The sequence below is a fragment of the Protopterus annectens genome, chromosome 4.part0 (assembly GCF_019279795.1).
Source record: "Protopterus annectens isolate FY-2018-M chromosome 4.part0, PAN1.0, whole genome shotgun sequence".
Lineage (NCBI taxonomy): Eukaryota > Metazoa > Chordata > Ceratodontiformes > Protopteridae > Protopterus > Protopterus annectens.
The window spans coordinates 948,292,346-948,317,006 of NC_056733.1; positions in this window are offsets into that span (position 1 = coordinate 948,292,346).

Here is a 24,661-nt window from a genome sequence, read left to right on the forward strand (position 1 = left end):
GCCTTATGAGCCTTGCCTAATACAGGCACTATGGGTGTAGCAGGAGGCTCTGCCAAATGTCAATAGGACTGTGGTGACAGGTGCAAGCTGTCCCTAGCAAAGCATACCACCCCAAGATGGCAGGCATTGGCACACCTGTGAATGACACCAGTATGTCAGCCAATTGTTGGAAGGGATCATCGTGCCTTGATATCGTGGCATCGTTCTAGGTGAGGGTAGGATGCTACTCAAGGTCAGGGTCAAACTGTCTCGGGCTATGTGCTCAGAGAGCTCTGTAATGTCTCATGTCATGTAGTCCAGGGAGGAATGTGTCAGGCCATTCACAGCAGCATGGACATTGACTGAGTCATACCTGTACCTGCCTTGGGGTTACCTGAGTGTTTGTGTTATGTGGCAGGTCATAGTGCCTGACAGGCTGCACACTGTGACCCTCACCTCGTTAAGCCTGGTGAACGTGATGTGAGTGTGCCTGATGATAGAGGCACCTAGTACAGGTGTATGAGGTGTGTTGTTAACTGTTAATGGCTGTGAGTGTTCAGCACATTGGCTTTGTGTGATATGTGTTGCACATGTTCGTTTATGTGGTAGTGGTTGCCTGGATGTCTGCTTAGGAGGTCTCTGCTGCATAGGCAGAGCTGTGGTCTGAGCCTACAAGTATGATCATGTGTGATCATGTGTTAGGTCCGCTGTTGCGGTAGGTCTACGTGAGACCGGAAGTGTAGTGAGTGATCCCCTTTGCCACCTGACTGGTTATGGCGGTATTGAGTAGACAGAGCCTAGCCTCCAGTCTGGTATATGGTTGCATCACTCACATGAGTTTGAATTTGTTGTTAGGAGGAGGGTTGTCTGTGTACATGCATCTGTTCTAACATTGTCTCTGGAGTACCACACTCACCAGCTGGACTGGGGAGGGAACTGACAACTGACCTCTAGACATGCTAGAATACTATTGTGAATTCTGTAATCATTAATGATTGAAAACAAGGTCCAGTGGGGAGTGAGGGTGTACTGACATTACCTACAACTGCTGACTGATATAAAAGTGTCAGTGAGCAAGTGCCAGGTAACCTAAGTGCAATGTGTCACAATTAAGTAAATGCAACAATGACAAGCAGTCACTTGCTGTCATGTGTAACATGGAAGTACGTACAGTAAGCAATTCAGATATCAGTAGTGAGTCACAGATGTGTTGAGAAGATGTGTACTATGTGGAAGTAGCATACCAGTGAAATAACAAGCTAACAGATAACAAGCATATAAACAAAGGTAGATCCAGGAGGCCTGGATGTAGTGTTTGCTACAACAAACAAGGTGTAGCAATGTCAGTAAGATACAGCTCAGATATGCAGGCACTATAAACCTGAAACCAGATGTCCCCAGCTATGAATGGCAGAGTACAGCCTATTGTCACACACGGGTGCAGACCACAAACCTCGTTAATGTTAAATAACTGGCCTGAAGGCCAACTGCCCATACCAGAAGTAATACACTTGTACACTGGGGCCACAATCAGCAGTTCCCAACTTCAATGGATGAAAGATATGTGTCCTGCCACCACAGTGCTTGCCACCAACCTCCCTAATGTAAAACAACCGGTCTGAAGGCCAAGTACTTAGTACAAATGACATAGAATGATAGCTACACTGTAATCAAGTTTTAACCAAGCAGTAATAAGTAGAAGTTAACACTCCCTGTATAGAATGTGTACCATGTATTGTTGAGATACTATGCTGATAACCTGTTTGTGTACCTTTCCAGATAGACATGGCACCAAAAAGGAACCCTGCCTACTCTGCTGCAGAGGATGACGTGATTCACCAGAGCCTGGTGTGTGACTATGCCATCCTGTTCTCACGCACCACCCAGAATCAGCAGGAGAGGTCTGCACTGTGGCAAAACCTCGTTAGCAGGATAAATGATGTTGGCATGCATGATAGGACATATGAGCAGGTGAGACATCACTGCAGTGATTTGATAAGAAATGTCCACCAGTGTGCTGCAGATATCCGCAGGCAACAGGTTGCCACAGGTGGGGGGGTGGCCACACATCCCCCCCTCACCAGACAGGAGGGGCTACTGCTAAGTGTTGTGGATCCAGCCCCAGAACAACAGCAACAATCATGCATCCTGATGGAGGTTGGATCCACACAGCAGCAAGACAACGAGCGTGCAGGTAAGATGCCATATTCATTTATTGTTATTACTTTTACATTTGTTGACCCAGATAGTCTAGCTGGATATAAGTCCATTTTCAGTAGAGTTCTGTGGAGAAAAGCTCCACACATAACGTAATAAAGGTAGACAGACAAGTTGTTAATACAGACAGCCAACATAATAGAATTGTACACCAGCCTGTTAATTAAATCAACATACATGTAAGGAAGTCAAACAGTTTAGAGTCATACACAATGTACCGTTGGTTTCAAAGCAATCCTACCTAAAGCATAATGGTTATGCAATAAGGCAAAAGCCATATACATAATAGTTAGGGCTCAGAAGGGTAGAGAAGTAGAAGGAGTATGACAGATACAATGATATGGAAGAGGCAGGAGTCAAGAAGGGAAGTGAGGAAAAGAAGGAAGACAGTCAAGAGGAGGTGGGAGGGATGGGAGAAGTAGGTCAGAGCATAGAAGGACATCAAGGTGAAAGAAACAGGGTAGAAGCTAGTTTCTATGCACAATGAGGGGTTAAAGGTGAAGAGAGGGTAGGGAGAGGGACGTTAGCCTGGACTCCAAGAAGAACAAAGCCAGTGGTTTTGGAAGTACAGTTTGAGTTGACGTTTGAAGAGAGGTAAGGGTGAGATTAGAGTTAACTCCTGGTATGTACATATGACTGTTCTGTACGCTGTTACTTCATGCACGCATAAGGTGTGCATGTGGTATGTATCTGTCATCATGATATATATACAGACATGATGTGCAGCTGATGTGTATAAGGGAACTAGTGTACTACTGTACTGTATCATGTGCAAAACGAATGGCACACGTGCCCACTGACATTACTCTCTTCACACTTCCAGGTCCCTCCCATCTAGCAATGAGGCAGGCCATACATGCTGGTGAGTCTTTTCAACATTATCTGTAAAACAATTTATAAAACTAGGAAGAGTAGTGTAACTCTGTAGTAGACATGCTGGTGACTGTGTTCACAATAACTGTAATTGACAGGTAGTAAATTGAGTAGTGTAACACGGTACTGATGTGTGTGTTTACTGTGGGGTGTGCATGTGTGCAAGTGTGCCTGTGCCCAAGTATGCATGTGTGTTAGTGTCCATGAGTGCATGTGTCCATTTCTGAATGTGTGCATTAGTATTGAAGTGCATCTCTGTCAAATATGTATTGAGACTGTAATCTGTGTTCCATGTTTTCCTCCCATAGGTTCTGGTGCTGCTCTGGTGACCTGCAGCAGGGAACCTGAATCTTGTGCCCCAGGTACTGATTCATAGGTTCATAGGTTTATACTAGGCTATCTGCCCTAAGGCATTTATAAGCCTAGCCCAAATTTTTGTGGCTTACGCCACCCCTTATATGAAAAAATACTGTGCCCATTAGTTTGTTGTGCCTCTGTCCAGCAGTGACACAGATATGATTCCCGGGGTAAACCTACGATCTCCCATCCACAGGTCTAGATTTCTCTTGAACAGAGTCAGCGAGGTGCTCTGCCTCACATGGACCGGGATTTTATTCCACAGCATAGGGAGTCTCTGAGTGATAAATCTATCCCTCCAGCACGTCCTATTTATAGCCGTGCTAAGGTTTAAGTCGCTTGCTCTAGTGGTTTTGGTGGATTTGGATTTTTTGAGGAGGAGCATGTCCATTAATCCCGGGTTGGACATGGCCTTGTATGTCAGGCACATGTCACCTCTGAGCAGGCGGTATGCGACTAAATAGAGCTGGAGTTTCTTCAATCTGGCAGCATATGACAGATTTTGGAGTCCCTTTATCCTTTTGGTGAGGAACTTTTGGGGTCTCTCCAATTGCTGCAGATGTCGGGTGAGATACATCCCGAATGGGGCATTGTACTCGATCATTGGTCTGATAAGTGAAGAGTACAGTGGAACAATGACCTCACTAGATCTGGATGTGAATCCCTTCATGATCAGATGGGCAATGTAGAAGGTCTTTCTAACCACTTTAGCAATGTGAGTGTCAAAAGAAAGGCCACTGTCAACCTGAGTCCCCAGATCCCTGATAACCTCTTCTGTGCTTAGTGGATTGCCACCTATATGGTAGCTTGGGGTTACCTTGTTTTTCCCGAAGGGTATGACTATACATTTTTTGGCGTTTAACTTCAGGCCATGGCTCTGGCACCAGCTATCTGTTTCCGTGAGTCCCTTCTGAAGGATATCCATGTCCGATGCACTTTCCACTATGGCCCAGTTTGCAGTCGCCTGCAAACTTTGTCAGCCAAAGTCCTCCCATGTTGGCCTGTACTTCTGAGAAGTAGATGCCAAACAATAGGGGCCAAGGACCGAGCCCTGTGGGACACCACTTGTGACTGGCTTGGAGTCTGACACAGCGCCAGCAACTCTAACCCTGTGGGTTCTGTCCTTAAGCCAGTTTGCAAGCCATCTTGTGACATATGGGTTTACATTTAAGCTGGTAGTTTTTCTACAATACCCGAGTGGGGTATTGTGTCAAAGCCTTTGCAAGGTCAAGGTAGGCTGTATGGACTGCTTTCCTCATCAATGGCCTTGGTGACTGTTTCGAAGAAGTCGACCAAGTTCAAAAGGCATGATCTTCCCTTGACAAAGCCAAACTGGGTCGGGTCCAATGTCTGCAAGTCCCCTATATCCTTGTTTATGAGCTCCATTATGATCCTCTCCATAGCTTTGCAGACTAGACTTGTTAAGCTTATGGGGCGGTAATTACCAGGGTCCGTAGAGGCGCCTTTGTGGAGTGGGACCACAGTTGCCGTCGCCACTCCTTGGGCACGTATCCTGTGGTAAGGCTGAGATTAAACAGCTGCCTTATGTGCGGGTTTAATTCCTCATTTAGCTCGTGTAGCACACAGCCGGGGACACCATCCGGTCCCATTGATGCTGTGTTTTTAGCTTTAGAGAGAGCAGCTTTCACCTGCGCATTTGAGATGTTCGGGAGGCTACACTCGGCTGGGATAGTTATCTCTCCTTTAGGGGAGAGGGGTGAAGTTTGCACTGAACCTGTCTGCCAGTATGTTGGCAATGTCTGTGGGTTCAGTGATTTTTGTATCATTTTGGACTAATTCTGAGCATATCTGGGAGTTTCCACCCAGGTTCCTAACATAGCTGAAAAAGGCCTTATGATTTTCCTTTGAATCCATGGCAATTTTTCTCTCAAAATTGGCCTTAGTTGATTTTATGAGTGCTCGTATTTTTGACTAATAATGATCAGGGTGACTTCCTTTTATGGATTTTGTTCTATCATGTAATAGCTTTCTCCTCTTATTGTAAAGTTTGTTAATGGCTGGGGTCCACCAGACTGGATGTTTGCCCTTTGTGGAAAGAGTCTTGGTTTTATTTGGGATTGCCTGATCCATGCAGTCCTGGAGGTGTTCATAGAAGGCATTTGTAAGGGCTTCCGCAGCTTGGGTTGTGGTTTCCTCTGGGCCTTGAAGGATACCACACCAGTCTTGAGTAGTGTGAAGTTTGCTTTAGAGAAGTTCTTCACTATGGTCTTATTTGTTTGGGGTGGGGGCGGGATGTGGATTTCCAGTGAGATTAGTTTATGATCAGATCTCACCAATGAGGGATATACTTCCGGTGTGGAGCATTTTGTCCCCATGTTTGTGACAATGAGATCTAGTATATTTTCTCCTCTTGTGGGAACAGTGACTAGCTGTTCCATGGCATTTGCATTTATGAACTCCAGGAACCGTTGGGCTAGAAAGTTAGGGCTTGAGTAATGTTCCCAGTCTATATTCGGGTAGTTGAAGTCACCCAATATGATGGTGTTTGGAGATACATTTATACCCTCCAGTGTCTTCAGGAAGGCTGTGTGGGGTTCCTGAGTTTGAGAGGGTGGCCTGTAGCATGCTACAATTTGTAGAGCAGTTTTGCCTATGGTTAGTTGCACCTGGATGGTTTCCAAAGCCGTGCGTTGCCACCAACCTGGAGGTGTGGGTATCCTTTATGAATATGGATACACCCCCCCTCCTTTTGTGGTGTGGTCCGGGTTTTGGGGCCCGAACGCATGCTATGAGGTAAAACCTAATATTGCCGTGGTGCTCTCAGGAGCCTTGAACCAGGTTTCAGTTACAGCACAGACATCGATGTTCTCCATACTGAGAAGGGCCTCGAGTGCATTTTGAGATTTAGACTTCTGGCATTGAGCAGCATTACCCTCAGTTTCTTCCTATTTTTGTTGTCTAGGGTGGTAGGTTTAGAATTTGAGCCTTGCCTAAAAAGGCACTATGGGGGTGGCAAGAGCCTTAGCCAATATCCGGAATCCCAGGGGTGACAGGTGCAAGCCGTCCCTTGCGAAGCAGCGTGGCTTGTCAAGCATGTCATCCCAGGCAGACAGACACTGGATCCCCTTTGAATGACACCAGACATTAAGCCAATTGTTAAAGCTGATCATCTTGTCTCTATATTGTGGCATCATTCTTGGTGAAGGAAGGATACTGCTCAGGGTTAGGGTCATACCTGCCTGGGCTACATAATCAGAGAGCTCCTCTATGTCTCTTTTCATGTAGTCCAGGGATGTACATCTCAGGTCGTTCACACCAGCATGGACAATGACTGTGTCATATTTGTACTTGCCGTGGAGTGACCCGAGTGCTTGTGTTATGTGGCGGATTCTAGCACCCGATAGGCAGCTTACTGTGACCCTCTCCTTGTTCAGCCTGGTGAGTGGGACGTCAGTGTGTCTGACTATGGAGTCACCTATGACAAGTATGTTTGGTGTTGTATTTGGCCTTAAGGGCTGTGACTGCTTTGCACACTGCTTTTGTGGTTTATGTGTTGCTTGTGGGGTGTCTTGAGGTAGCAGTTGTTTGGGTGTCTGCTTTGGAGGCCTCTGCTGTTTAGGTAAATTTTACTCAGAGCCTCCGAGTATGTCTTTGTGTGTTTATGTGTTAGATTCAGTGGAGTGGTAGCATTATGTGAGGCTGGTTTTGTGGTGTGTGTAGTTGCCTTCTCCTCCTGTCTGGTCTTGCCAGTCCTGAGTTGAGAGAGCTCAGCCTCCAGTTTGGCTAAATAGCTGCATCTCTCACAAGTATTTGTGTTATGTGGGAGGAGGAGAGGGTTGTCTGTGTACATGAGGCAGTTATAACATTGCCTCAAGATTCCCAGATTCACCAGCTGGACCGGAGAGGAGATTGACAACTGACCTTTGGACATGCTAGAATAATATTGGGAAATCCTTAATTGAAAACAAGGGCCAGTGGGGAGTGAGGGGTGTAGTGCTTTTAATTTTTAGTGCTGACTTATATAATTGCTTTAGTGAGCAAGTGCCAGGTAACTTGAGTGCAATGTGTTACAAGTAACTAAATGCAAAAACGGCAAACAGTAACTTTCTTTCAAGTGAAACAAGGAAATAAGTACAGTAAGCAATGCAGAAATCACTAGTGATCCACAGAAGCGCTGAGAAGTTGCGTATTAGGTGGAATTAGCTTCCAGGGAAATAACAAGCAAACAAACAACAAGCATATAAACAAAGCTAGATTCAGCAGGCCTGGATCCAGTCTATGCTAGAGCAAACAAGGTGAACCAATTTCAGTAAAATACAGTTCAAATATTTAGGCACTATAAACCTTTAACCAGAAATTCCCAGCTCAGAAGGGCAGAGTCCAGCCTCTTCTCCCACAAGAGTGCAGACCACGAACCTTCTTAATGTAAAATAACTGGCCTGAAGCCCAAGCCTAAACCAGAACTAATACACTTGGACACTGGGCTCTCAATCAGCAGTTCCCAACTTAGAAGGATGAAAGCTACCTGTCCTGCCACCACAGTGCTTGCCACAAACCTTCCTAATGTAAAACAACTGGTCTGAAGCCCAAGTGCTTAATCCAAAAGACTTGAATGATAGCTACACTTTAATCAAGTTACAACCAAGCAGTAATAAATACCATTGAATACTTTAGAGAATGTCTGGATTAGTGCTCAAGTTACACAAACAAAGCTAGATCCAGCAGGCCCGAATCCAGTCTATGCCACAGCAAACAAAGCGCACCAAATTCAGTAAGAAACAGTTCAGATATGCATGCACTATAAGCCTTTAACCAGAAATTCCCAGCTCAGAAGGGCAGAGTCCAGCCTCTCCTCCCACAAGAGTGCAGACCACGAACCCTCTTAATGTAAAATAACTGGCTTGAAAGCCCAAGTGCTTAAACCAGAATTAATACACTTTTAGAATAACAGACACTGAGCCCTCAATCAGCAGTTCTCAACCTAGAAGGATGTAAGCTACCTGTTCTGCCACAACAGTGCAGACCACAAACCCTCTCAGTGCAAAACAACTAACTGGTCCGAAGCCCAAGTGTTTAAACCAAAAGGCTTAGAATGAGTTACACCAAGCAGTAATAAATACAATTGAGTATTTTAAGATGATGCAAAAGTAAAAAGAAGTAGGTAAAAACACAAGTACAGTAAAAGCAGATGAAATTTTTTTTTTTTTTTTTTTTTTTTTATTCCTGAACAAGTGCTGAGATCAAAGAAACAGATTTGAGTGCTGAAACTAGAAAACTGGCTAGTTATAAGAAAAAACAAACTAGAAGGCTTCCCTCAAACACAGAAGGGCTTGGGGCTCAGAAGCCTACAAATAGTCTGTACCACTTAACAAGAAAGGCAGGAAATAAGCTTAATTTTTTTTTTTTTTTCTATTTCCCAGATGCTCTCTTTGTACAAAGTAGGAGTGCCTGAAATCAGAATATGATCTCACTGCACTCAGTTGAGTGAGCAAATGAGATGGGCCCAGAGGCAGGCTGAGGGGCGGGCAGTTTCAATGCCACTAAGATTAACACCAAAACAAAATCAGGGCGGGTGGGTGGGAATAACTGAAGAGCAGAATAACTTCACTTAAAAATTCCTTCAACACTCCTTCATACACAGTTTAAATCAAATTAAATACTGTATAATACTGTATTTTTTTTTTAAAAAAAAAGAGCAGATAAAGGTACTTAAATTCTCTTATATCTATGGGCCTTACCTACATCCCTCCTGCAAATCCCACGCTTGTTTCCCTACTGTCTTACCCTCTTTGTGACCCCTTTTTCACCACTTTCCTGTCACCCCTTTTTCTTTTCTTTCAAAGAAATTAGCGCGTGTAAGGCTTGTGAGCTCACCGCCAGTCTTGCATGTGAGCTCAGCAAACTAGCGCAGACCTGGTTTAAAGTGCTTAAAAGTGCCTTTATGGCACTTTGATTGACAGGTCCTGTACTCAGTTTGAAAGTTTGCAAAGAAAAATAAATTCCCACTGTCAGTCTTGAACCCAGGACCTTGGTAACATTAGTCTGTATGACCTACCACTAAGCCATGCTTGCCTTACAAGAACACAGTGCTAAAATAAATATAACATGTAATAGTAAAAATCAGTATAAAAGCAGTATAGGAGATGTACTATCTGAAGCATGTCAGGCAGAGTTTTAATGGCCAAATTACTGGATTCCCATACTAGGTCAGTATTAACAGAAACAGCCCTGCTACCTGTTAGCTTGTAAATAATAACGTAAGGTAATGTACATATGTGAAGGTATGTATATCTACACATACATATATATAAATATATATTAATACATATGAAATATAGTTGTAGGTCTCAGTAGCCATACACACTCACTACAGGAAACAGTGAAGATATATGCAGCAACCAGAATCTGCAACACAGCCTGGCTCCTGTGAGACCTACTAACCCCTTTAACTGCTTAAAGGTGCCTCCAGCACTTTGATTGATAGGCCCTATACTCAACTCAAAAGCAGAATATGAGCATACTAGTAGGCCCTACCACAAGACCATTGTAACACTAGTCTGTATGACCTACCACTAAGCCATGACTCTCATACAGGAATATAGTGCTAAATAAGTGGAACATGTAATAGTAGGACTGAAGATAAAGGCAATATAGTATGTCTACTACCCAAAGCATGTCATGCAGACTTTTATAGTCCCAATTACTGGATTCCCATACTAGTGTAGTGTTAACAGAAACAGCCCTGCTAATTGTTAGCTTGTACCCAATAATGTCAGCTAATGTACATATATGAAAGTATGTATATGTACACAGATATATATATATTTATATAGCAATACATATGACATATAGTTGTAGGTGTCAGTATGCATACACACTCACTACAGGGAACAGGCAAGATAAATGCAGCAACCTGAATCTACAACACAGCATGAAGCATGGGAGATGTACTAACCTTCACACTCACAAAACACTGTCAACAGCATACCAGCATGGTCCACGCCCTACAATCTGAAAGGGCAACGCCTATCTCACATACCCTTTTATAGCAGTGTCCTGAAATCACAGTGAGACATGCAATCAGTACACACCCAGCTGCATGCAATTAGCAAATGCTGCCTTACAATTGGTGCAGAGGCCATCACATGGACCTATGCAGATACCTACAAAAGCATTGAGTACCCACACTACACTCACGCAATACATTCATTGCACAAACACTACGGAGAAAGAGAGAGAGAGAGAGACAGAGAAAACAACCAAACAAATATTAGGACTGCCAGCAGCAAAAGAAGCAGCAAGCAGCAAGCAGCAAGGAGCAAGCAGCAAGCAGCACCACTGGCACAGCAACAGCTGCCACAAACACAGGTAATGCAAAGTAGCAGGTTAATCCTGTGTATACTGTGACACCTCCAAATGTATCATAGTTCACTATCTATAGGTATGTCCATGAGATAGGTTGTGTGTACATAGTCATGAAATATAAACATATGTAATATTGTTGTACATGTGGGCCATAACTAACACTTCCATAGCTTAGAACACAAGGCCAGTTGTGCATATGATGCAGTAGTTCCCAGGGTCAGTAGAGGTTCCTCCTCATTGGTGTGGGACCACTGTGTATGTATGGCACTGTTCAGGTACATATCCTGTAGTATGGCCAGGGATTAATATCAGTCTGTCATGTGGTGCTATGTCCTCCAGGGGTGAATGCAGCACACATCCAGGGATACCATTTTGTAACAGTGATGATATGTGTTCTGCAATGATGAGGGTGGCTCTCACCTGGACATGTGAGAGGATAGGGAGGTTACAGTCATCTGGGATAACTAATAACACATGTGTAGGACAATGGGGGGGGGGTACCTGCATCTAAACTGTCTGCAACAATGTTGCCAATATCTGTGCATTTGGTGAATGTGAAGCATCTTAACACTGCAGACAACAGATGCCTTCCCGTCATGTGAATCTGCCCTGTGCTGCAGTAGCCTCCTACTATTGTTATACAATATGCCTGTATCTGGAGTCCACTGGACAGGATTAATAAGTGGTGTGCAGTTGTTCTGGGTTAGATATATGTGTGCACAGTACATGCAGTATGTGGGATGTCTGTGGTAAGCATATGCAAAGGTGCTGGCGGTGTGTGTTGTGGCTTCCACTGGCCCAATGGGCTGCATGGATAGCATCACTGTCATAACTACTGAATAACTGTGTAATTACATGCATACATAGCAAGGTAGTGTACTGTGCTTGTGGTGTTGTTCGGATATGTATATCCAGGCTGAGTAATGTGTGTCCACATCACAGGGTTGGATGGCAGCACACATCCAGTATGTATGGATGAACACCCAGAATGTGTCAGACGTGTCACCTGTGCAGAAGTATCTGGCCATTACCTGTGCATCCCCCACAACACACACACATGCAACATATGGCAGAAGTACTATAGCAGTACACACATGTTCATAGGTTCATAGGTTCATACTAGGCTATCTGCCCGAGGGCATTTACAAGCCTAGCCCATCGTTTTGTGGCTTACGCCACCCCTTTAGTATGGTGAACTATACCCATTATTTTGCTGTGCCTCTGTCAAGCAGTGACACTGAGGTAATCCCTGGGGTATATCTGCGATCTCCCATCCATTGGTCAAGATTTCTCTTGAACAAGGCCAGCGAGGTGCTCTACCTCACATATACCGGGATTTTGTTCCACAGCATAGGGAGTCTTTGGGTGATGAATCTATCCCTCCAGCACGTCCTATTAATAGCCGTGTCGAGGTTTAAGTCTCCCGCCCTTGTGGCTCTGATGGATCTAGATTTTTTGAGGTGAAGCATATTCATCAAATCTGGGTTTGACATGGCCTTGTATGTTAGGCAAAGGTCACCTCTGAGCAAGCGGTAAGTGACTGAATAGAACATACATGGACATGCTGGAGGGGCATATTCCTAACCGAGAGGCTCCCTTCACTCTGTAATGAGCTCGAACAGTTGAGAATGAACAGTTCATAGGTTCATACTAGGCTATTTGCCCTAGGGCATTGGTAAGCCTAGTAGAATGTGTTTGTCTTTTGCCACCCAATTACAAGTTATGCTGCTATGCCCTTGTCCGACGTTAGTATACTGTGCCTCTGTCTAACAGTGACATAGAAGTGATACCTGGGGTACAACTATGATCTCCATCCACTCATCCAGATTCCTATGGAAGAGAGTCAATGAGGGACTCTGCCTAACCAGTAGTGTGAGCTCATTACAGAGTGAAGGGAGCCTCTCGGTTAGGAATATGCCCCTCCAGCATGTCCATGTATGTCAGTGCTGAGGTCCAACTCTCCTGAGCATGTGGCTGTATGGGACTCTGATTGCCTGAGGTGCAGCACGTTCATTACTGCTAGGTAGGACATGGCTGTATATGGCACGCACAGATTGCCTCTGAACAGGCAGTATGCCACTGAGTCCAGCTGGATTCACTTTACCTGGGCAGCATATGACATCTGTGTGAGCCATTGCATCCCCTTGATGATGTACTGCTGTCCTGTACCAGTTGCTGTAGGTGTCTGGTTAGGTACATCCCAAAAGGTGCATTGTACGCAATTATAGGCCTGATGATGGATGAGTAACGAGGCACAATGACCTCCCCTGCCATACATGTGAATCCCTCATGATTAGCTGGGTTATATAACATGTCTGTCAATCCACGTTGGCCATGTGGTAGACAAATGACAGACCGCTACCATGTTTCTTCCCCAGGTCCCCAACTACGTCTTCTGTACTCAATGGCCTAACACCTATGTTGTACTGTGCCACCAATGTGGAGGTGGGAATCTGCATTGAATACTGATACTCCCCTTCCCTTGTTCAAGTGTTGGGGCCGACAAGAATGGTAACAGCTATAATGTGGTAGTACTGGTGTGCTCCTGTGAAACCTGAAACAGGTTCATGTTACTGCACAGATATCGATGTCCAGAATGCTAGGTAGGGTTTTGAGTGCGTGCATCCTTGGGTCTAGACATCCAGTGTTGAGTAGCATCACTCTTACTTCCTCATCCTTTGTGATACAAATGGATGTGGGTTTGCCTTATGAGCCTTGCCTAATACAGGCACTATGGGTGTAGCAGGAGGCTCTGCCAAATGTCAATAGGACTGTGGTGACAGGTGCAAGCTGTCCCTAGCAAAGCATACCACCCCAAGATGGCAGGCATTGGCACACCTGTGAATGACACCAGTATGTCAGCCAATTGTTGGAAGGGATCATCGTGCCTTGATATCGTGGCATCGTTCTAGGTGAGGGTAGGATGCTACTCAAGGTCAGGGTCAAACTGTCTCAGGCTACGTGCTCAGAGAGCTCTGTAATGTCTCATGTCATGTAGTCCAGGGAGGAATGTGTCAGGCCATTCACAGCAGCATGGACATTGGCTGAGTCATACCTGTACCTGCCTTGGGGTTACCTGAGTGTTTGTGTTATGTGGCAGGTCATAGTGCCTGACAGGCTGCACACTGTGACCCTCACCTCGTTAAGCCTGGTGAACGTGATGTGAGTGTGCCTGATGATAGAGGCACCTAGTACAGGTGTATGAGGTGTGTTGTTAACTGTTAATGGCTGTGAGTGTTCAGCACATTGGCTTTGTGTGATATGTGTTGCACATGTTCGTTTATGTGGTAGTGGTTGCCTGGATGTCTGCTTAGGAGGTCTCTGCTGCATAGGCAGAGCTGTGGTCTGAGCCTACAAGTATGATCATGTGTGATCATGTGTTAGGTCCGCTGTTGCGGTAGGTCTACGTGAGACCGGAAGTGTAGTGAGTGATCCCCTTTGCCACCTGACTGGTTATGGCGGTATTGAGTAGACAGAGCCTAGCCTCCAGTCTGGTATATGGTTGCATCACTCACATGAGTTTGAATTTGTTGTTAGGAGGAGGGGGTTGTCTGTGTACATGCATCTGTTCTAACATTGTCTCTGGAGTACCACACTCACCAGCTGGACTGGGGAGGGAACTGACAACTGACCTCTAGACATGCTAGAATACTATTGTGAATTCTGTAATCATTAATGATTGAAAACAAGGTCCAGTGGGGAGTGAGGGTGTACTGACATTACCTACAACTGCTGACTGATATAAAAGTGTCAGTGAGCAAGTGCCAGGTAACCTAAGTGCAATGTGTCACAATTAAGTAAATGCAACAATGACAAGCAGTCACTTGCTGTCATGTGTAACATGGAAGTACGTACAGTAAGCAATTCAGATATCAGTAGTGAGTCACAGATGTGTTGAGAAGATGTGTACTATGTGGAAGTAGCATACCAGTGAAATAACAAGCTAACAGATAACAAGCATATAAACAAAGGTAGATCCAGGAGGCCTGGATGTAGTGTTTGCTACAACAAACAAGGTGTAGCAATGTCAGTAAGATACAGCTCAGATATGCAGGCACTATAAACCTGAAACCAGATGTCCCCAGCTATGAATGGCAGAGTACAGCCTATTGTCACACACGGGTGCAGACCACAAACCTCGTTAATGTTAAATAACTGGCCTGAAGGCCAACTGCCCATACCAGAAGTAATACACTTGTACACTGGGCCCACAATCAGCAGTTCCCAACTTCAATGGATGAAAGATATGTGTCCTGCCACCACAGTGCTTGCCACCAACCTCCCTAATGTAAAACAACCGGTCTGAAGGCCAAGTACTTAGTACAAATGACATAGAATGATAGCTACACTGTAATCAAGTTTTAACCAAGCAGTAATAAGTAGAAGTTAACACTCCCTGTATAGAATGTGTACCATGTATTGTTGAGATACTATGCTGATAACCTGTTTGTGTACCTTTCCAGATAGACATGGCACCAAAAAGGAACCCTGCCTACTCTGCTGCAGAGGATGACGTGATTCACCAGAGCCTGGTGCGTGACTATGCCATCCTGTTCTCACGCACCACCCAGAATCAGCAGGAGAGGTCTGCACTGTGGCAAAACCTCGTTAGCAGGATAAATAATGTTGGCATGCATGATAGATCATATGAGCAGGTGAGACATCACTGCAGTGATTTGATAAGAAATGTCCACCAGTGTGCTGCAGATATCCGCAGGCAACAGGTTGCCACAGGTGGGGGGGTGGCCACACATCCCCCCTCACCAGACAGGAGGGGCTACTGCTAAGTGTTGTGGATCCAGCCCCAGAACAACAGCAACAATCATGCATCCTGATGGAGGTTGGATCCACACAGCAGCAAGACAACGAGCGTGCAGGTAAGATGCCATATTCATTTATTGTTATTACTTTTACATTTGTTGACCCAGATAGTCTAGCTGGATATAAGTCCATTTTCAGTAGAGTTCTGTGGAGAAAAGCTCCACACATAACGTAATAAAGGTAGACAGACAAGTTGTTAATACAGACAGCCAACATAATAGAATTGTACACCAGCCTGTTAATTAAATCAACATACATGTAAGTCAAACAGTTTAGAGTCATACACAATGTACCGTTGGTTTCAAAGCAATCCTACCTAAAGCATAATGGTTATGCAATAAGGCAAAAGCCATATACATAATAGTTAGGGCTCAGAAGGGTAGAGAAGTAGAAGGAGTATGACAGGTACAATGATATGGAAGAGGCAGGAGTCAAGAAGGGAAGTGAGGAAAAGAAGGAAGACAGTCAAGAGGAGGTGGGAGGGATGGGAGAAGTAGGTCAGAGCATAGAAGGACATCAAGGTGAAAGAAACAGGGTAGAAGCTAGTTTCTATGCACAATGAGGGGTTAAAGGTGAAGAGAGGGTAGGGAGAGGGACGTTAGCCTGGACTCCAAGAAGAACAAAGCCAGTGGTTTTGGAAGTACAGTTTGAGTTGACGTTTGAAGAGAGGTAAGGGTGAGATTAGAGTTAACTCCTGGTATGTACATATGACTGTTCTGTACGCTGTTACTTCATGCACGCATAAGGTGTGCATGTGGTATGTATCTGTCATCATGATATATATACAGACATGATGGGCAGCTGATGTGTATAAGGGAACTAGTGTACTACTGTACTGTATCATGTGCAAAACGAATGGCACACATGTGCCCACTGACATTACTCTCTTCACACTTCCAGGTCCCTCCCATCTAGCAATGAGGCAGGCCATACATGCTGGTGAGTCTTTTTAACATTATTTGTAAAACAATTTATAAAACTAGGAAGAGTAGTGTAACTCTGTAGTAGACATGCTGGTGACTGTGTTCACAATAACTGTAATTGACAGGTAGTAAATTGAGTAGTGTAACACGGTACTGATGTGTGTGTTTACTGTGGGGTGTGCATGTGTGCAAGTGTGCCTGTGCCCAAGTATGCATGTGTGTTAGTGTCCATGAGTGCATGTGTCCATTTCTGAATGTGTGCATTAGTATTGAAGTGCATCTCTGTCAAATATGTATTGAGACTGTAATCTGTGTTCCATGTTTTCCTCCCATAGGTTCTGGTGCTGCTCTGGTGACCTGCAGCAGGGAACCTGAATCTTGTGCCCCAGGTACTGATGATGATGAAATGTCTGTAATGGTGCAGGAAGGTGTGTCTGGGTCCGCCATTGGTCAGCCAATTGACAGTACACAGCTTTCAACCCCGTCAATGCGCACAGTCATCCTGCTGTTACATCCTTTGTCACCATTGTCCCTAGGCAATGGACAGTCAGCAGTGGGCATAGATCAGGGTAATGTGGTACCTGTGGTACATGCATCCCCACAAGGCAGCCATGAGCAGGGCCTCCAATGGTACCACGCAGACAGTCGCCCATGGGTTCTCGTGGGGCATCTGTGGCGACTGCCTCTGGCCGACGTGCCCAAGGAGGTATGTCAACCTCCACTATGTTTAGAACTGTCATGCAGGCACAGGCACGTATGGAAAGGTACACCAGACAGGGTCTGAGGGAGCTGAGAGCATGTCGCACAGCCATGACAGACGGCATGCGTGATGTTGCGAATGCTATCCGTAACTTCACAGATGTCATTGACAGACGTTGTGGGGGCATAGAACAGCTGCTCCACAACCAGATGTCCATGGGCCAGGGCGATGGTGTGCGTTTGCGACGTCGACGTGGCCGTATGCCAGCAAGAGCACCAGCTGGCAGTGGCCGCGGATGACAACAGGCCCATTCGCGCACCTCAAGTGCCAGCGCCAGCCCCAGCAATGCTGGGTCTGTGCTGTCATCCAGACGCCCCAGGAGACCACGTGCACGTGGCTCTGGACAGTCCCAACAGGGAACTGTGTCCAGTCAACACACCCCTGCTTCCGATGACAGTACCCAGTCTGGGTTAGTACCGGATACGGCCCGTAGCACCCCTGCCAGGCACAGGTACCGTGTCCGTGCCCACAGACACTGATCTGGATGACCTGACAGGTGCAGTCTGTGGCTGTCCACAAAACCCTGTACATTGGCAGCCATTATGTGGGACTGTGTGTGCTTACACACATGCAGAAACCTAACACCTAGGGCAAACACATACACACACACACTGCACCAACAACGGTCCACCCTGTACTGCTGCCCCTCACAAACACACATACACACACATGTCAATTGGTGTTACCAGTGGCTGGCTTGGGCATACCTAACCCACACCCTGTGCATATGATGACACTGTGCCACCTCCTGCATACTACAACATCGGTGCAGGTAAAGGTAAACACGTTGCTGATGCACAGGGTGACTACATAGATGTGTATAAGTAGTAACATGTTGGTAACTGTTGACTGTTGCAGTATAATTGTGTGTATATCCCAGCAGTCCTCCTGCAGTAACTGTATGAATGTCCTCAATTGTTATCTGCACCCATACTACTTAACAAAGTGTACCAGCTGCACACCATCACATGTTAACATTGACTATGGCAATGCGCATCTTGTGCTGTTATGTAGATTCAGCTACATGTATCTGTTCTGTCACACATGCATTTATACACACCTTGCTACCCACACACATGCACATGCTCACCTGCCATTCCCATTATTTATCACCCTACATGAGTAGCTGTTGATACATGACAGGTACACATTTGAGAAGTGCACTATGTTGTTTACTACTGGCATCCCCTTCTCTACCTGTACTCACAGGGTGCAGGCAACCTCATCAGTTGAAAGATGTAATGTGCATCGGGTACTGTAGTACCCTGATTGCCACATCAAACATGTTTCCCATACGGAAATGCACACACAGACACATCCCACATCCACACACTTGCCACATTCAGGCTTCAGAACACTATCTAGGTATATTCGGTACATGTGCGTGTTACAGTAGCATGTAACACTATACTGAGTACTGGCAGTTAGTTGTCTGTTGTCATGTTGTCTGTATAGAATAAAAGAATTGTTTAATTATCCTACTCCGTTTTGTGGACATTACTTGAAGAAGTGTTACCTTACATGTGTTATCAGTACCACCACCTTCTGTTTTGTAGTTTTGTTTGTATAGGGTGCTATCAACATCACTGCTTGTTAAGGGTAATGACCACCCTGCAGTGCATAGCCACATGTGGCAAAAGCCACATCCCACCCCATCATTGTGCACACACACTAACCCCACCAACAGTAAAACACATACTTTCCATTTGCAAGATTTAAACCCATACCTAACTGTGCAATGACAGTAGAAACAGACACATTAGCAGAGTGTGCTATTTGCAGTAGTTGGAGAAATCTTTAATAATGCTGTACTTAGAGGGTGCTGACATCATCTGTGTGTAGGAGGAGGGATGTGCACCCTGTAGTGTGTTCTCCCAGTTGGCAAAAGGCAGTTAACCCTCCCAGCATAGTGCACACACATAAACCACACTCATACATTCCCTTTGCAGGATTCAAACCCCTACCTAACTACGTTATGACATTGAAGAACGACGCATTAGCAGAGCGCGCTATGCAAATTACTGGAGGACTTTACTACAGGTGATATAGTTATACAGTCCTGACATCATCAGTGTTTCAAAAGGGGGATCTGCATCCTGTACGATACTGTCACAGTTGCTAATAGGGACATTTCCCACACACACACATCGATGTGTTGGAGGTTTGCATATGTGGGGGATCCAGAACTCCAGTGTGATTAGTATATGGTTTGATTGCAACAATGAGGGATATACTCCCAGTGGTGTGCAGTTTGTACTCATATTTGTAAAGATCAGCTCTAGTATATCTGCCCCTCTTGTGGGAAGGTTGGTTACCTGTTCCATAGCCAAAGAATGTCTGATCAATGGGAACCTTAGAGCTTGGGTATTGTGGCTTGTGTAATGTTCACAGTCTATGTTTGGGTAGCTGGCATCACCCAGTATGATGGTGTTTGCAGAGTAATCTAAACTCTCCTGTGTCAGCATGAAGGCTGTGTGGGAGTCCTGAGTTTGAGAGGGTGCTGTAAGAGCTCCTCTGTGTCTCTTTCCATGTGGTCCAGGGAGGTACGTCTCAGGTTGTTTGCACCAGCATGGACAATGTCTGCCTCATAGCTGTACTTGCTGTGGAGTGACCTGTGTGCCTGTGTTATGTGGCACATTCTATCACCCAACAGGTAGCTGACTGTGACCCTCACCTTGCTCTGTCTGGAGGGCGGCAAGTCTGTCAACAGCTCATGTCAAGCAAGTGCACATCCCTCATAAATGATGTGGAAACCTTCAAAGGCCCAAGGCCTGTTGAAAATATGGACCAGACTGCAGATACCTGTATAGAGCCATTCTGTGGACACATTCAGGAATGCATGGATCATGAAGCCACATATGAAAGCATGACTCAATTCTTAAAAGGCAGATGTCCTGGGCGCTGGACACCAGCCATAAACACACTATACAATAGAAGGATGATGCCACTACATGATACAACAACCTCCCAAAATGTGAAGGCACCACTGATGAGTATTGGAAGACAACTACAGGCACCCATATGATTGTCTAAGGCCATCTTTGAGAGAGGATTCCACAAGCCACTGAGGATAATCACAAGGCTGCCTGTAGTTATGTTAGTAACCTGGGTGGTACTACCCAGATATGCTCAGAGGTAATCCAATATGTCACACAAAATATAAAACACACAGACATTGCCATCATCCTAGTGGACAGGTTCAATGCTGCCTTCTCCCCCCACCACACCAAAAGGGCAAATATGTCTCGCAGCACAGTGCTTCCCCTGACATCACAGATGCTCAGGTAAGAGATGCCCTTCCCAAAGCAATAAACACTGCATCAATGGGACCAGACAGTGTCCCAGGCTGTGTCCTACATGAACCACAAGAAGAGCTACACCCAGACATAACACCACTGTTCAATCCCAGCCTTAATACACGATATGTGGCCAGAGAGTGGCATACAGCAACAGTGGTCCCTCAACATTCAGGTGGTGCCACGGATCCTGGACACTACTACCCCATATGTCTGACTAGCTTTGTCTGCAAAGCTATGGCAAGGATCATCATGAACCTCACATATCTAGATATTGTGGACCTACAGACATGTCACCATACACAGTTTGGCTTTGTCAATGGCAAATCCTGCCTATCAAACCTGTTTGATTTCTTTGAAACAGTCACCAAGGCCACTGTCAAGGGGTAGGAGGTCCACACAGCCTACCTGGACCTTGCATAAGCCTTGGATACAATACCCCACTTGTGCATTCTGGGGAAGCTCACCAGTGTACATATTAACCCCTATGTCACTATGGGTATTGCACAGTGGCTCAAGGGCAGAACACACATGGTAGAATTGCTGGAGCCATGTCAGCCTCCAACCTGGTACAAGTGGTGTCCCACAAGGCACAGCCCTAGGAGCTGTCATGTTCATTATATATTTGTCATAGGTACAGGCCAACATAGAAGTACTGTGGCTCAGCAAGTCGCAGGTGACTGCAGACCGAACACCATAATCAACTCACCAGCTAACACACGCATCCTCCAAAAGGGACTCTTGCAAACACACGACTTGTGCCACAGCCATGGCCTCAACGTGAATGACAGAAAGAGTATAGTCATCCCTTTGTCAAACACTAAGTGACCACAACGTACCACATATGTGTTAATCCAGTAAGTGCAGACCAAGGAATTATGGACCTTGGGGTACGAGGTTGATAGCATTCTACCATTTGACAACAACATGGACAAAGTGGTTAGGTAAGCATGTTATATGGGCCACATCATCATGGGATCCACATGTAGGCCAGGGAGGACATTGTGCCCCTTTACTCATCCCTCATCATGCCCATAATTGACTATGATGAACCTGTCGGCATGCACCTTACCAGACACCTGCAGCAACTGGAGCTACCACATATGTACCTCGACAAGGGGATCAAAGTGCTCAAACAGATGCCACATACTGACTGGTTAAAGTAGCAGCAGCTCTACTCAGTGACATACTGCCTCTTCATAGGCAATCTGTGCCTGACATAGAAGGCCCGGTCATACCCTCACTTAATGGCCATGCTGCATCTCAGAATATCCAGATCCCACCAGGATACACGCTGGAAATACTTGAACCTCAGGAGTGATATACATAGGACATGCTGGAGGGGCACATTCACAACTCACAGGCTCCCTTCATTCCTGATTATTATCCCAATAGAGGTTAGGCAGACTGACTCAGTGACTATCTTCAAGAGTGATATTAATGACTGGATGTGACATTGTAGGGTTACCCTGGGTATCACTTATGTGTCACTGTGAGAAAGAGGCACAGTATACTAACCTTGGAAAAGGGCATAGCAAGACAGATTCACAATGCATGTTGAAAGGCACACACATTCTGGCTAGGTGGATACATGCCCTGGGCAGATATCCCTGTACGAACCTATGGACCTATGTCTCTTTTTCACCATTGGCCCTATGTGCTGTCAATCACCAATGTAATCTCAATACTCCGGTAGCATGTGCAAAGGTCAGTTGTCAGTCACCTCTATGGTACAGTTGTGGAATATGTGTGTCATGTAGTAATGTCACAGCTGCCACATGTACACACACACAGTCAACCCTATCCCCTGCCCATTGATGTACATCACATGTATGAGATGTAAACACATGGCCAAACTGTAACAACAACATACAAGTCAGTCAGATGCATGGACACATATGACTCAGTCATTGTCCATGCCACCACAGCTGATGTGGGATGTCGCTCACTGGGATACATGATAGGGAACATGGAAGGGATCACTGAGCAAGTGACACAGGCTGGTAGACCCCTGACCTTGGATGGCATCAGACCCTCACCAGGGATTCCGACAAATTACTGAATGCTAATGAATAAGTGTAGCTACAACACCCTAGCTGAATGGTTCTTAGCATGCAGTCACTGCATTGCTATGGAATACTGTCTTACCACTCCCACAACAGGTGAAAACATGCAGCTCCTGTACATCAACAACATGTAGACTTTATGCCCCAGACCAGGTGTGCATCCCTCACTACTAGGCTGATAGCAGCTACATCTCACACTGTATATACACATCCCACATGCAGCACCTGCACAGAAGACCACGGTCATAATGTTACCCTGGGCAAATACCATGTATTCACATGTGGCAGGCATCACACATGGTAACTATTGAAAGTCACAGGTACATATGTGTATTTGGCACACACATACATCATGTGTGCATTGCCATAACCGGTGTAATCAATGTCATGCATTATTGTGAGGGACAACCCACACACATGGGCATTCTGTGTGTGCACAACACACGTGGCATGTCTGTAATCAAAAGCCATACATAATTGTGATATCGTTTAGAAAGGGGTATGTGCATCCTGTAGTGTGTTTTCCCAGTTGCCAAAAGGGATATATCAATCATACACACTTATCCCCCTTCACACACACTTGCCACCTGCCGGATTCAAACCCCTACCTAATTATGTTATGACACTAGAGACAGACGCATTAGCACAGCGCGCTATTTGCATTACTGGGGGATTTCCTTTCCCCTGATATACTTATAGGGTGCTGACATCATCAGAGTTTAGAAAGTGGAATGATCATCCTGTGGTGTGTTTTCCCAGTTGCCAAAAGGGATGTTTTTTTCATACACACTTACCCCCTTCACACACACTTGCCACCTGTTGGATTCAAACCCCTCCCTAGCTATGTTATGACACTAGAGACAGACGCATTAGCACAGTGCGCTATTCACATTACTGGGGGATTTCCTTTCCCCTGATATACTTATAGGGTGCTGACATCATCAGAGTTTAGAAAGTGTAATGATCACCCTGTGGTGTGTTTTCCCAGTTGCCAAAAGGGATGTTTCTTTCATACACACTTACACACACACTTGCCTCCCTTCACACACACTTGCCACCTGCTGGATTCAAACCCCTACTTAGCTATGTTATGACATTAGAGACAGACGCATTAGCACAGCGCACTATTCGTATTACTGGAGGATTTCCTTTCCCCTGATATACTTATAGGGTGCTGACATCATCAGAGTTTAGAAAGTGTAATGATCATCCTGTGGTGTGTTTTCCCAGTTGCCAAAAGGGATGTTTCTTTCATACACACTCACCCCCCTTCACACACACTTGCCGGATTCAAACCCCTACCTAGCTATGTTATGACACTAGAGACGGACACATTAGCGCAGCGCGCTATTCGCATTACTGGGGGATTTCCTTTCCCCTGATATACTTATAGGGTGCTGACATCATCAGAGTTTAGAAAGTGGAATAATCATCCTGTGGTGTGTTTTCCCATTTGCCAAAAAGGATGTTTCTTTCATACACACATACTTACCCCCCTTCACACACTTGCCACCTGCTGGATTCAAACCCCTACATAACTATGTTATGACACTAAAGACGGACGCATTAGCACAGCGTGCTATTCGCATTACTGGGGGGTTTCCTTTCCCCTGATATACTTATAGGGTGCTGACATCATCAGAGTTTAGAAAGTGGAATGATCATCCTGTGGTGTGTTTTCCCAGTTGCCAAAAGGGATGTTTCTTTCATACACACACACTTACCCCCCTTCACACACACTTGCCACCTGCTGGATTCAAACCCCTACCTAATTATGTTATGACACTACAGATGGATGCATTAGCACAGCACGCTATTCGGATTACTGACAGAATCCTTTTCTCCAATAAACTTATAGGGTGCTTACATGATCAGTGTCTAGAAAGGGGGATGAGCATCCTCTGGTGTGTTTTCACATTTGCTAGGAGTAAAATTTGGACCAAGTGTGTGAGCATGCCCAGTTCAGCCTTCCCATGGCATGTTGTGTGAAAGATGTCTCATTTATCTAAGTGTGTGAGCATGCCCAGTGTGGGCTTTACATAT